At 47.3% G+C, this 13,734-nt stretch overlaps 1 protein-coding gene across 1 annotated transcript in view; it reads left to right on the forward strand.

Annotated features, from left to right (window-relative positions):
* Positions 1-13,734, forward strand: part of PRKG1 (protein kinase cGMP-dependent 1) — a 473,692-nt gene that overhangs the window by 746 nt on the left and 459,212 nt on the right. The window lies entirely within an intron of this gene.

Genomic DNA, 13,734 nt, shown 5'->3' on the forward strand with positions numbered 1-13,734 from the left:
CCCGGGGGCTCCAGCCCCCACGCTGCCCCCCCCGGGGGCTCCGGCCCCGCTGCCCCCCGGCTCCAGCCCCCCCCGGGCTCCAGCCCTGCTGCCTCCCCCCCCGCTTCCCCCCGGGGGCTCCGGCCCCGCTGCCCCTCGGCGCCCGCTCCGGAGCGACTTTTCGCACGGAGCATCTCCGCTTTCTCTCTCTCCGAGTTCCCACTTCTCTCTCCGCTCCCAGCTTCGGGCTCGCTCCCCCGCGCCGTCGACACCGGGGAAGGGGCGGAAAGAGGGAAGGGAGGCGGCGGGGCGGCCCCCCCCCCCCCCCTCCTCCCCGCTCCCCCCCCCCCCCCGGGAAGAGGCGGCGATCGGGCCCCGGGGGGGGCTTCCAGACCGGCCGGGACACGGGGAAAAGTTCGTTCACACGGGCTCCCGGCCCCGCCGAGCCGACCCCGAGCCCGGAGAGAGCCCTGCGGGCCGGGGCTTCGCCTCGGGGCTCCCCCCGGTGCTGGGTCGGGGTCTGGGGGAGCGTGGGACCCGCATCCCTCAGCCTGAGGTCCCGGGAGCCTCGGGGCGGGACCCTTTTATAGCTGTATGTCTATATATCTTTATATATCTTTATATATCTTTATATATCTTCTTTATGCCATTATATCTTTATTCATATATTTATCTATTCATGTATTTATTCATATATTTATCTATTCATATATTTATTCATATATTTATCTATTCATGTATTTATTCATATATTTATCTATTCATGTATTTATTCATATATTTATCTATTCATATATTTATTCATATATTTATCTATTCATACCTTATATATCTTTATACATTTACATTTGGGGAGGTTCAGGCTGGACATCAGGAAAAAATTTTTCACAGAAAGGGTCATTGGGCACTGGAAGTGCCCAGGGAGGGGGTTGAGTCCCCTTCCCTGGAGGGGTTTAAGGGACGGGTGGATGAGATGCTGAGGGACATGGGTTAGTGTTTGATGGGAATGGTTGGACTCGGTGATCTGGTGGGTCTCTTCCAACCTGGTGGTTCTAGGATATCTTTATACATTTATATATCTTTGTACATTTACATATCTTCATCTATTCCGTATTATGGGGTTGCAGTGCTGTTCTGTCCCCCTGGGGATTCCGAGCGTGACGGAGAAGTTGTGTGTGGGGCCCAGCGTCACCCTCCGCTCCGAGGGAGCCGTCACCGAGCGAGAGGCGGCTGCATTTCTTCCACGCGTAGCGATAGATCGCAGCAAAATCGCTCCTGACAATCTTTCTGGTGCCCGGGTGCGTTTGGGTGCAGGTTCACGCCGCTCTCCTCAATCTTCTAACAAAATGCACTTTGCCACCGCACAGACCAAACTCCCCAGTCGTGCCCTCCCCTTCGTTAATGAGACTATTACTTATTTAAAGATGCGTGAGAAGCAGTTGGCTTTGGGCTATATTGATTTATTATTATTTTTTTTCTGACTGTATGGCAGCATTTAATAACAACTTATAACATTTATAATATAATAATAACAACTTATAACATTTAATAACAACAAATAACAAGCATTTAAAACAAACTGCTGTGCCCGGAGAGGTGTGTGACTGTCAGCCACGCAGGGAGAATGTCAGCGCATCCTTCCTAGGGTTAGTGCAGCCCTCCAGACCCCGTGCTCAGAGCACAGGCTGTGTGTTGCGGCCAGGAAAGAAACCCAGGTCCAACTTTTTCCTTCACCATTGCTTTTTTTTGAAGGCTCTGGTCATCCTGAGCCTCAGCTCCGGCAGGAGGAGGGGACAGTGACCCAGCACGTGTAGTAATGGCGAGGACCTCATTGCCTGCCCGCGTATAATAACTAATTTAGGAGTTACTAAATCTGCTCACAGCTCTACCAAGGTTTAATCCTCACCTGAGACTTTTCCCTGCCGTTCCCAGCTTAGGATGGCAGGCCACTGCTGGAAAACACCGTGTCTGCTTGATGGCGTGGAGGTTGTTTGCCCCGTCCTACATCATTTCCATCACCCAGAGATGTTTTGATGCACAGATAAAAGTCTGATGGGGCCCGTGGGCATTTCCCTGGGCTGGCACTTCATCCCCCAGCCTCTTCCCATACCTGAGCCTCGCTCATGGTAGCCATGACGATGGTAACCAAGCCAGTTTTGGATTGCTCTCAGGTTTTGATTAAGGTCTGTTTAATTCTTCGCCCGTCTCGTTGCTGGAAGAGTGATGTCGTATCAAACACGCTGCACCCACCACCTGCCTTTTTTCCCTTTATCGCCCCCAAATTAATACCCACCAGAGGGTTAAATGTGTGTTTTTTCAGGCAGCATCCCGCCCGTTGATCCGATTCCAGGTTCCTGCTCTGGTGTCCTGGGCGCTGTGGGTAAAGGGCTTTGCTGCAGTCCGCCCCTGCCGGGAGGATGATGATGTTTCCCAGTTTTTCATGCTGACCTGAGACATAAGTGGGTCTGCCTGGTGCCAGCTCCCTTTAATGTCTCTGTGGGTTTCACTGGCTTTTTCATCAAAAATACTGCTGACAGCCTTTCGGCTAATTTATTTATGGGGGTAGCTTATAGACCTGGAACAGTCTTCTGCCCGTGTTTTCGTGGCAAGCGACTGCTAGCGTCATCTAAGTTGTTCATCCCACAAGTCTTCAGGTCACTGAGAGGTTGGAGATGGGTAGTACCTCTTTTCCAAAACAGGGAGGCAATTTCCATGCCATAAAACCCCTGAGATGATGTTTAGACCCATCTGTTTTGTGCGTTGATTTCAAATTAATGCCAATAGAAACCTTTTTACCCAGATCTGGGATCAACTTTCAAATGGTCTTTCTTTCATTTCTAAAGATAAATATATGGCTATCAACAATGTAGGGTTTTTTGGGGCAAGTTTCTCTGTGAGGTACGCTAACATTTAAAACTCCCAGGAAGTTGAAACTATTAAACGGGACGATAGAAACTCAAAAAATAGTTAAATCCCAGCTGAAATCAGAAAATAGGTTTTCTCTAGCAGTGTGTTGTGTCTCTTGTAACCCATCCCTTTAATGTGTAGCAGGGTCAGAGTGGTAAAGACCTGGAAAGATTCAAAGAAAAGGGCTGTGGGAAGAGGAGGATATTGAAAGAGCTGTTATCTCTTGCCTGGAAGTATGACGTTATGCTGTTATTCATCCCAATAACTTAATTGCATGTATTATAATAGAAGAAAGCATTGCTGTGTAAATGGTCAAGTGTATAGAGACAGCCTGGTATAAAAAAGATTTTCTTTCAAAATAGTCAGGACACTGGTGCTTTTTATGTCTGTTTTTCAAGATGTGATTCTTCACTGGTGTTTTCTTCATCCGTTCTCGCTAGCATAGATTTGCATTGAGGAAAGAGACGCTTCTTATCAATGATTCATGGATTTATATTTGTTCAGTGAGTTTTTATTCACTTGCAACTAAACCTGATAAGCGTTTCAGATCGTACACGGATTCAGTGTTGTCTGATACCACATCTAGCAGGTGCTTATTGCAATACGAAGAAGGAAACCCAATTTGTTGTTGTTGTTTTCTCTAGTGTGATAAGAGCCGTCCATGGTGTGACAGGATGATACAGCAGTCGAGGCACTTTGCTGGTGCCTCGGAAAGCAGTTCCTAGGAAGCGATCCCCAGTTGCTAAGCAAAGGCTCTGCCACGGCTCGAGCGCTGTAAGTGATAAATGATGCAAAAAGTAAATGCTGAGGTATACTCGGAGCGCTTGGCTAGGACCAACAGCCGGATAAGGACTGTGGAGATTTTCAAAACCGCCTCATTCCCGTGGCGAGGTGCTTTTTGAAAACCCAAGCGGTGCTACTCTGCGCGTTTTTAGCTTCTGAAGATGCTTCATGCCATGTGAGTGGTCGACATGAGCCATAATCCGCATCTTTTAAATCACCCTCTTGGTAAATCCCGGCAAATATGATCTTTAATTCAGAGGTGCAATATCTAAGTCCAGCTTAATCCTGCTTATTGGAGTCAACAAGCCTTATTTGTGCCAGGGTGATGCTAAATTACTTTGGAAACTGTTAAATGTTTTGAAATAGCGACTTAAGTCTTTGCCGGTATTAACGTACCAGAACCACGACTAAAAGGCAGTCATGGCCATACAAGCAATTGCGCTTTATGCATGTGATTATCTTCTTGGTTTTGCAAATTTGGTTTGGATGATCCCATCCCTGTGTTTTTTCACATAATTTTTTACCTGACACGGTGCTATAGATTCAGTCTCAGTGTCATTTAGAAGAAACGATGAATTTTCCTGCTCTGTTCCCAATAACATACCTATCTTTCCTTACTGCGCCAGCTAACGTTGTCCACAACTTTTTAACAGTTTTTCCTTTCTTTTACTTTATTTTGGGGAAGCATTTGCCACAAGATGGCAGTGGGGTCTAACGTTTAAGGCGAGGTATTGAGGTGTATTGTGTGGTTTTGGCTCCACAGCCCTGGCCCGGTCCTCTTGTAGGTGGTTTTCCTGATGAAATCCCAGCATGAATCTATCATTTTCCCCCTTCCCACCTTGTCTGAGGTGCCGGAGGGGATGTGTTGCTGAAGGAGTGCGTTCAACCGCAGTGATTAAACTCGGTGTTAAAGGCTTTGGGTGGTCTGTGTGATAGTGCAGATGGAGGACTGGAGGAAATTCGTTCAACTTTATATACCTCCTGGCTCCAACACTCGCGATAAGCTGGTCTGATGATGTCAGGATCGACCTCTCTCATGGGTGCTAAAGTCAGGCTTCAGGTACTGATCAGGCAAGCAGGAGGTTTCTAGTCCAAAACTTGAGGCAACGTTGTCTTCAAGCTGAACTGGGCTGCTTGGGTTGCTCCAGCCTAAAGGAAGAGGGTTTTCCGAGCGACCTTATATTTTCCCCCTCCCTGTAACACAGTTTTGGCTTATGGTTTGCCCATCATGTCCACGTCCCCCACCCCTGGAGCCGAGGAGGGCTAGTTTGTCGATGGCTTCACCCATACTTTGCTCCAACCACCCTGAGCACGGCAAGCGATTTCCTCCTTCCCCAGGGCAGCTGGGGCTGTGCCCTTCCTCCCCCAGCCCTTTCTGGGAACTGAGCTCCCTGCCGGGTGGCTGAGTTGTGTTAATTTAGACATGATCTCATCATCTGCCAGCCACTAAAGCAATATCGATCCTGCATTTGGCCTCCATGTGAAAAACAATCCAGCTTCTTCTCCGGTACCTGTAACAACCATCCCTTGAGGCCTCGGGAAGCTGGAAAATAAGCATTTGCCTTACTTTTGCTATTGGGGACAAATGCGTAGCCCGCAGCAGATGTTTAAGTTAAGGAAAGGATATTTTGGTACCATAGCTCTTCTAATATTTGATACCACTAAGCAGCTATGCCTTAAATAATTTAAACAGCTGGGTTTTGCTGCCTCTGAGTCCTCTGGTTTTCTGCTGTTTCTCTTTTGCAATACGTCTATAAGAATCAGCATCCCTTTCCCAAACTCGGAGAAAGGGTATGGAGACAGCAGTAATTCTGACTTTAGTTATGACTCTAAAAAATGCCTCTTTTCCCTCACTGACCCCTCACTAATCCACTCCCATCTGCCCCCAGCCTGCGGCAACATAGAATCATAGAATCACCAGGTTGGAAAAGACCCACCGGATCATCGAGTCCAACCATTCCTATCAAACACTAAACCATGTCCCTTAGCACCTCGTCCACTCGTCCCTTAAACCCCTCCAGGGAAGGTGACTCAACCCCCTCCCTGGGCAGCCTCTGCTGGTGCCCAATGACCCTTTCTGTGAAGAATTTTTCCCAACAGCACATTCATTGAGTGCATCATCCCTGGGTGATCGACACCAAAGATCGTAAGGATTTTATTAGGTTAAATTGTATCAGCATTGGAAGAATTAATGCTGCTCTTATTGCTTGTAGTGTGGGTAGCGCATCGCTAGGCTGGAAAGAGAGGAAGAAGATAGAAAGGAGGGAAGTCTGACCGGGTGTTATTTAACTTTGGGGAGTGCTGGAAAATATTGCAAAGGGAGCAACTGAAATGAAAGCAGGACCACACTTGGTCTGTCTCCCCTCTAATTATCTGGATGGAGCAAGTTAGTCTGTGACATGAAGCAGTGAACGATATTGAGTGAAGTTAGTAGACAAGCAGGTTGTTGCAGGCTGTAGGAAGAGGTATGGCACAGGTCATCGGGTCCCTTGAGAAGTCTGAGGTCAGTAAAATAAGCGGAAGGATTTTAGAGAGAGAGAAGCAAATGTTTATGGTTAATCAATTGAAACCATTTCCCTTCTTTTAATTTTTAATGGGCTGGAGTTACCGCTCCCCCTTCCCTGGGCATTGCTTTCCTTCAGCTCACGTGAGACCTCAAAAGTGAGCCGCAACGCGGGGAAATCATGTTCCTGAAGGGCATTGGACGGCACCTCTCTGCGGAGTACGGCTAGGCGTCTGTCTGTCTGTCTGTCACCAGCAGCCCTGGTGACTGACACCACCTTTTCCATTGTACCCATCGACTGCTTCCTCGCAGGCAGAATGGCATCATCGCTATGACAGCACGTCAAAAGCAGCTAAATTGAGCTTTATCTTCCAGCTCCTGCAAAAAGTAATATTAAATGTATTTATTTCTATGTAAATATTTTAAAGGAATTTTTAAAAAAACTACTTATGATCCCTGGCCCTTTTGAAAAAATGTGGCAACATTAAAGTTTTTCCAGGTGTTTTTTTATGAAAAATGGAAATATTTGGCTTCACTATTTATTACTCCATTTTATACTGAGGTGAGCTTACAACACCTGACACGACATCCTAAACCTGACAGTCACCATCATGGCTAGCGTCTCGTGCATCCCCTCCTGGGGCTCGGCACCCTCATCCCGACACCGCACCGCGCAGGGGGTGACTGTGTGGTCTCCAGGGGCAGGATCAGGCCCAGGATGGGCAGGAGATGAGATGCCACCACCCGCACGTGGCTGATGCGAAGTTCTTCCCAGCGACGTCACGGCAAATTCTTCCTTCTGCTGATTTTTTAATGCCTCAAGACACGAGGCTTTTGGTGCCTCCCTTGGGGAACTGAACTACAGGCAGGACAAATTTTTCAAGCAGCTGCTAAATTACTGTGTAACCCACTTCCCACCTGCCCAGAGCTTGCTTGCTTTGGTTACCAGTCTCTGAAAATGGGATTACATATAGTCTTTAAACCTATAGTTGTGCTCCCAGGCAAGGTCACGATAAACTTCTTCTGTCTTTCAGATCTTTGATGTGAGTTCATTTAAACCATCATTTCACCATCCCTGGAGGTGTTTGAAAGATGTGTAGGTGTGGCGCTTAGGGACATGGTTTAGCGGTGGAGTTGGTGGTGTTAGGTTTATGGTTGGACTCAATGATCTTCAAGGTCTTCTCCAACCTAAAAGATTCTGTGAAAAAAAAAAAAATACAAGGGAGATGGGATCTAGCCAATGTGTTGTGTTATTTTTCCGTGGCAGCTTGTGGATGTTGCTTGATTTGGAGGAGAAAAAGGATCCTGTGTCTCACTTCCTACTGCATTTTTAAAAGCAGCGTGTAGAAGTGGGCATATATGGTATTGTAAACTGCCTGGCCCCAGTTACTCTTTATTTGGTTACTTCTTAGTCACAGCAAGTGTCATTTTTGTCAGAACTGTACCATGGAAAAGTTAGTTCTCTGGTGAAAATCCCCCAGGCGGTGAAGAGCATCGAAGTAAAATGAGACAGAAAGGACTAAAATAAGACTGCAAGTCTTTGCCCCTTTACTAATGTGCAACTTCGGGGGGAAAAGAACTCCTTTCCGAGATATTCACTTGGTTGCCTGCAGAGTTGATGAAGGTCCTGGAAAATATTGAACAGAGCTTGGCTTCTTAAGGCACTTTATCCTCCGCCGTGACCTCCCAACTGGAAAAGATGAGGACAGCTTTTTTTTTTTATAGGGTTTTTCTACATTTTGCTCGTGGACGTTCTTTGAGCATATTTGCTCCATTAGCAATAAAACCCTACAGTCACAAATGAGGCATGTGTGTCTGCAGAAGATGATAAAAAAGCAAGAGGAAAGGCAGCTGAGCTCAGGACCATGCAAGTGGTAGTGGAGTGTAAGATGCTCTTGGCTGAACTGTGGGGATCTGTAAGCACAGATGGTGATGCTTGTATTTTTTGATCAAATTGATGCCTGGGGCAAAGCTTGAGTTTTGTGCAAAATACTCCAAGGAAAGGGGAGCAACCTCTCCAATAGTGCAAACAAATCTCTTGGCTGTGTCCAGTGGGGTCTTGAGAGGCAGAAAGAGCAGGTGGTGGTCACATACCTGGGTAAGAAAGGGTAACTGTGAGTCAGTGCCCAAATCTGCCCACAAGCCATGATGTTGGCAGGACTTTTCATCCTTGGGAGCTGCCCTGAGCAACCTGCTGTAGCTGCAGCGTCAGCCCTGCTGGGGGTGGACCAGAAACTCCCCTAATGAAATCTTTTCGGGGTTTCTGAAATGCTGGTAGCCTAGTGCTCCCAAGAGAGGAGCCCTTTGAAGTCAATTCTGCCAGCAGGGTGTACCCAGACCTCCTGGCAGGAGGGTCAACCAGAGCTTTGGTGGTTTGGGAGAGCAGAGATGCTGTGCTGCCAGGGAGGGACAATCCTGGATTTGGCACAGGTTGAAGTGACCTGTAAGCCTGTGACCAGGACTAGGTCTGCGGTCTGCCAATAACTTCCCATTCTGCTGCCTGCACCAGCTTCAGTTTTGGCTGCTGCTCGATGATTGGGTTAATGAGACCTGCTTTGTTATCGAATGGCGGCTTCTCTGCTCAGGCTGAAGTCTGAACAAATCCCTGAGAACTTGTGTCAAGGGAGAATGTTTACCTGTAGCACAAATGAACTGATTTAAACAACATTGGGCTAAATAAAAAACGCTCACTTGAATCCTTCTCTGCTGTTGACCCTTGCTGATAAAGACACCTGTTGGGTTTGGGGGATCCTTTTGTAATGCACTCCAGAGCAACCGATTCCAGCGTGACAGAGCAGGTATAGCTTTTCATTTAGTTTAGATGTCAGTTATAATGTGAATTTATATATAGTCCTAAAATACAGCTGATGGTTTTCCTGAAATACGATGAGCTGTGAAGGACGTGCTGAAGCAGCTTCGTGTTGTGTTTCCCCTCCCTAGAGATGTTGCTGTATCTCTGGAAGGGTGAGGGTCCATTGCAGTTGTCCATTAAAGATGAGGAGTGCTGTATGCTGTTACATGTGCTGGGGCAGGACTGCTGCTCTCCCTAGGGCTTGGAAACCTCTCTGTATTTTACAGGGGGAATATAGCAAGCAGAACTTCAGTAGAGGCATGTTATGGACACCACATACTGGTACAGTAGCGAGTGATTGTGATATTCAGGTCTTCCTGGTCTGTGGTGATGTACCATTTGGGTTAGAGATGGTAGAAAAACAGAAGCTGAAATTGCAACTAAGCATAAAGAAAGTTTTGCCTCCTGTTTGACTTAAATCAGATTTATTTTGGGCACCTTTGCCATTGGCTTTGTTGGTGCGTTTGTGGTTTTGAGACTTATTGTTATGCAGAAGAGGGTAAAACCATACACCTACCGTGTCCTCGTAGCAGTGAATTGATTACAAGCTGATGGTGTGACTGTAGGATTCAAACAGCATACAGAAACATTGGTAGAAACCAAATCATTAATTGACGTGAAACGCCCAGAAGGTAACTGTGCAGGTGGGAAACAGGCTCAGGACATCAGTGTCTTGATATTTGGATTTCCTGGGTTATGGTTTGCAGTAATGGAGTATAGTGCGATGCTGTGATTGATTCCAGTGAGCGCCACAGGATGGGATTTTGGAGTTATTTTCGTTTGCATTTTGCTTTTTGCTGGAAGTTTCTGTAAAATCCTCCAAGATAAAACTCACCACCAGAAGTTTATGTGGCCAGTCAGGGTATAAACTCAGTTTAGAAAAAAAAAATAAAATAAATTCTGTTGAGTTGTTTGTAATAAGGGATCAGGACCTGAATCTTGTTTCTGTTTATGTATCTGCATGTGATACTTGTCAGTATCGTGAGCACTTTTTAATGCTTCATATGCTGAGGATTGGCCCGAGAGCCACGCTCTGTATTATTTATCCTGCAGTAAATGGAAGTGGGAAGGATAACCAGGAATAATTTTTTATTAATACAAACAAATACACCCAAATTCTTTGAGTGGCTTAACTTGCATGCCAAAACTTGGGTGTATGGTAGATGTCTTTGGAATAATTAAGTCAAAATGCAGCTTTAATAACTGGAATCCGTGGGTGTAGGGGAAAGGGGTCTGTCAAGAAATGCATCCTGAAGGGTGGCTTCCAGCTGGGCTGTCTTTTAGTGGTTTGAAGGCATGTCAGAAGGGGCTGTGGCGCGGAGGAGGATGCAAGGAGAGAGATTATTCTTTGAATAAGGCTTATAGGGAACGCCCAGGCTCACTTAAAAATTTACCTAAATGAAAAACCGAGCTAGAAGGAGTGAATATGTCAAACAGTGTCTCTTGCTGAAGCCCAGGGTTTCCTTGAAAGTCAAACCAAAATATATCTGTGTGTTGGGAAGACTCTTGTGGACGTGGCAAGCACAGAAAAGTTAGACAAAGTAATTTGGAAAGGTGACGCTGCAGAAAGCTATGAAGGAGAAAACGGCTCTTGAGAGGCTTGGGCGGGTAACTCTGTTTAATAAAATTGCTCTGCAATTATTAGAGGGTAGTTTTGTCCTGTGTCTGTAGGAATGTGCCCTTTGGGGCTGCAATGGATTATAATATGGCCTGGTGGCTTTTATTTTTGCTGCTGGAGGGGAGCAGCTCCCCGCTGGGTTGGGATCATTACTGCAGTCATGAGCAGAAGGAAATGCAAACTGCAGTGTGGCAGAGAATATTTTTGGTAAAATAACTGGAAAGTTGCTTTTGTCTGGCAGACACGGAGGAAAATGTTGGCAATAACAAGGCTGTCTCCAAGGGTACTCTGAGGCATTTTACTTTTTATCTCCCACCACTTATCACTGGAGGGCAGTGGTGTCTGAGAATCATAGAATTAGATTTCCAACCAATCATAGGTTGGAAAAGACCCACCGGATCACTGAGTCCTATCAAACACTAAATCATGCCCCTCAGCACCTCATCCACCCGTGCCTTAAACCCCTCCAGGGAAGGTGAATCAACCACCTCCCTGGGCAGCCTCTGCCAGTGCCCAATGACCCTTTCTGTGAAAAATTTTTTCCTAATGTCCAGCCTGAACCTCCCCTGGTGGAGCTTGAGGCCATTCCCTCTTGTCCTGTCCCCTGTCACTTGGGAGAAGAGCCCAGCACCCTCCTCTCCACAACCTCCTTTCAGGTAGTTGTAGAGAGCAATGAGGTCTCCTCTCAGCCTCCTCTTCTCCAGGCTAAACACCCCCAGCTCTCTCAGCCGCTCCTCATAAGGCCTGTTCTCCAGCCCCCTCACCAGCTTCGTTGCTCTTCTCTGGACTCGCTCCAGAGCCTCAACATCCTTCTTGTGGGGAGGGGCCCAGAACTGAACACAGGATTCGAGGAGCGGTCTCACCAGTGCCGAGTACAGAGGGAGAAGAACCTCCCTGGACCTGCTGGCCACGCTGTTTCTGATCCAAGCCAAGATGCCATTGGCCTTCTTGGCCACCTGGGCCACTGCTGGCTCATGTTCAGCCACTGTCAACCAACACCCCCAGGTCCCTCTCCTCCAGGCAGCTTTCTAGACAGACTTCTCCTAGTCTGGAGCTGCTCAGGGTTGTTGTGCCCCAAGTGCAGGACCCGGCATTTGGCCTTGTTAAACCTCATCCCATTGGTCTCAGCCCAGCGGTCCAGCCTGTTCAGATCCCTGTAGAAGATGGCTAGAAGAAGAAAACCACTGATGAAGAACGTGGCATAGCTCCTGGGTGACTAATATGATACATCCTTGAGATGCTGAGCATGTAATTGAGGATTAGAGTGAGGGTTTTATTATTTAAGGGTATTTTCTTGTCTTGTATTAAAGTTGCATCTCGTAGCTGGGTGGTGTTGGGTATGTTGCTTCTGTCCCCATCGCTGTGCCACGCAACGCTGTGCTGTTCACATTGATGATGCCACGGAGGATGGGTTGTAGCACACCCCTCTGCCTCGATTTCCCTGCTTGGATGCCCAGAGGGCTCATGTGGCATAGCCACTTGAGGTTAAGAAAAATGAAGCCATTTGTTAAATTCGGGTAGAAGGGGATAAATGTGCACTAGTGGGATGAGCTTGCCTTGGTGAACAGCAGCACCCAGAAGCGAGCTGTGCGTGGGATGTCTCTAACCCACCCACATCCATTTAGTGAAAGCATTTTTCCTGGTATAGCCCTGGAGTTGGCCAGACCAAGGGCTGCCTATGTATGAAGAAAGCAGAGACAACCTGGACCTTTCTGTTCAACAGCTTTGCTTCTGCATGCAAAATCTGAGCTTCTTCACTACAGTCAAAGGAGAAGATGCTATTTTGGGGTGATTCGTCTGTCTGTATTCAGCATGGGCTGCATTTATAGCATTGTCCCAGCAGTGTGTAGCAGGTGCTGGTATGTGTTGTATTTCCATGGGCTCTTTTAACCCTTGCAATGCAGGTGAAATATTTTGGGGTAACTCCAACCACAACCTCAGAAACCCCTGACACCAGTAGTGTTAGGGCCCACTCTCACCAGCACAGTTGAAAATTGGGGGTAAACAAGGTCTTTTGATATCTTCATGGGAAATTAGAGACTGACAAATCTCCCAAGGTGAATTCAAATGCGATATTTATTTTCGACACAGACAAAAATCACAGAAAAGATACTTGGCTGTACTCCGAGTTGCAGCTTCTCAAACAGATCCCAATCTGTTCAGATCACAGTCTGATACTGTGAAGACAGCCAAGGGTGCTACACAAACTACATCGCAACTCTGATTAGATCCAATTCAATCCGTAGTGCAATGAAAAAAGAAAGTACAGTGAGGTAAATAAGAAAGAGAGAGAAGGAAGTAGCAGGGAAAAGGGAAGAACTACCACCACTCCAGTGGGGCACAGAGGTTCCTCAGGAACACGTGGTCTATGGACCACACCTATGGTCCTCCAGCAGCAGTTCTTCAGGAGCGCATGTTCCAGCAGTTCTGCTCCCACAGAGTTGGTCTCCAAAGAGCTACAAGGTGATGGAGCCTCCACCATTGGCAGCTCCACCAGTGTAATAGGGAAGGACCAGGAAGGTGGATGGAGAGTAGGATTTACACACCGTTGCAGACAACAGCTTGGCTGGTTTTAGATGATGGTCAGAGGCTAATGAGAGGTGTGTTTTTTCTTTTTTTCTTAATATAGAAAAAAGAATTGGAGCCAAGGCAAGCATGATGGTTTGCTTTTTTAGTAAGGGGCTGAGTTCTTGGCAGCTGAGCACGGTGAACTCAGTACACTTGGGGCACAACAACCCTATGCAGTGCTACAGACTAGGAGAAGTCTGTCTAGAAAGCTACCTGGAGGAGAGGGACCTGGGTGTGTTGGTTGACAGCGACTGAACATGAGCCAGCAGTGGCCCAGGTGGCCAAGAAGGCCAGTGGCATCTTGGCTTGGATCAGACACGGCGTGACCAGCAGGTCCAGGGAGGTTCTTCTCCCTCTGTACTCGGCACTGGTGAGACCGCTCCTCGAATCCTGTGTTCAGTTCTGGGCCCCTCCCCACAAGAAGGATGTTGAGGCTCTGGAGCGAGTCCAGAGAAGAGCAACGAAGCTGGGGAAGGGGCTGGAGAACAGGCCTTATGAGGAACGGCTGAGAGAGCTGGGGGTGTT

The sequence above is a fragment of the Phaenicophaeus curvirostris genome, chromosome 9 (assembly GCF_032191515.1).
Source record: "Phaenicophaeus curvirostris isolate KB17595 chromosome 9, BPBGC_Pcur_1.0, whole genome shotgun sequence".
Classification (NCBI taxonomy): Eukaryota; Metazoa; Chordata; class Aves; order Cuculiformes; family Cuculidae; genus Phaenicophaeus; species Phaenicophaeus curvirostris.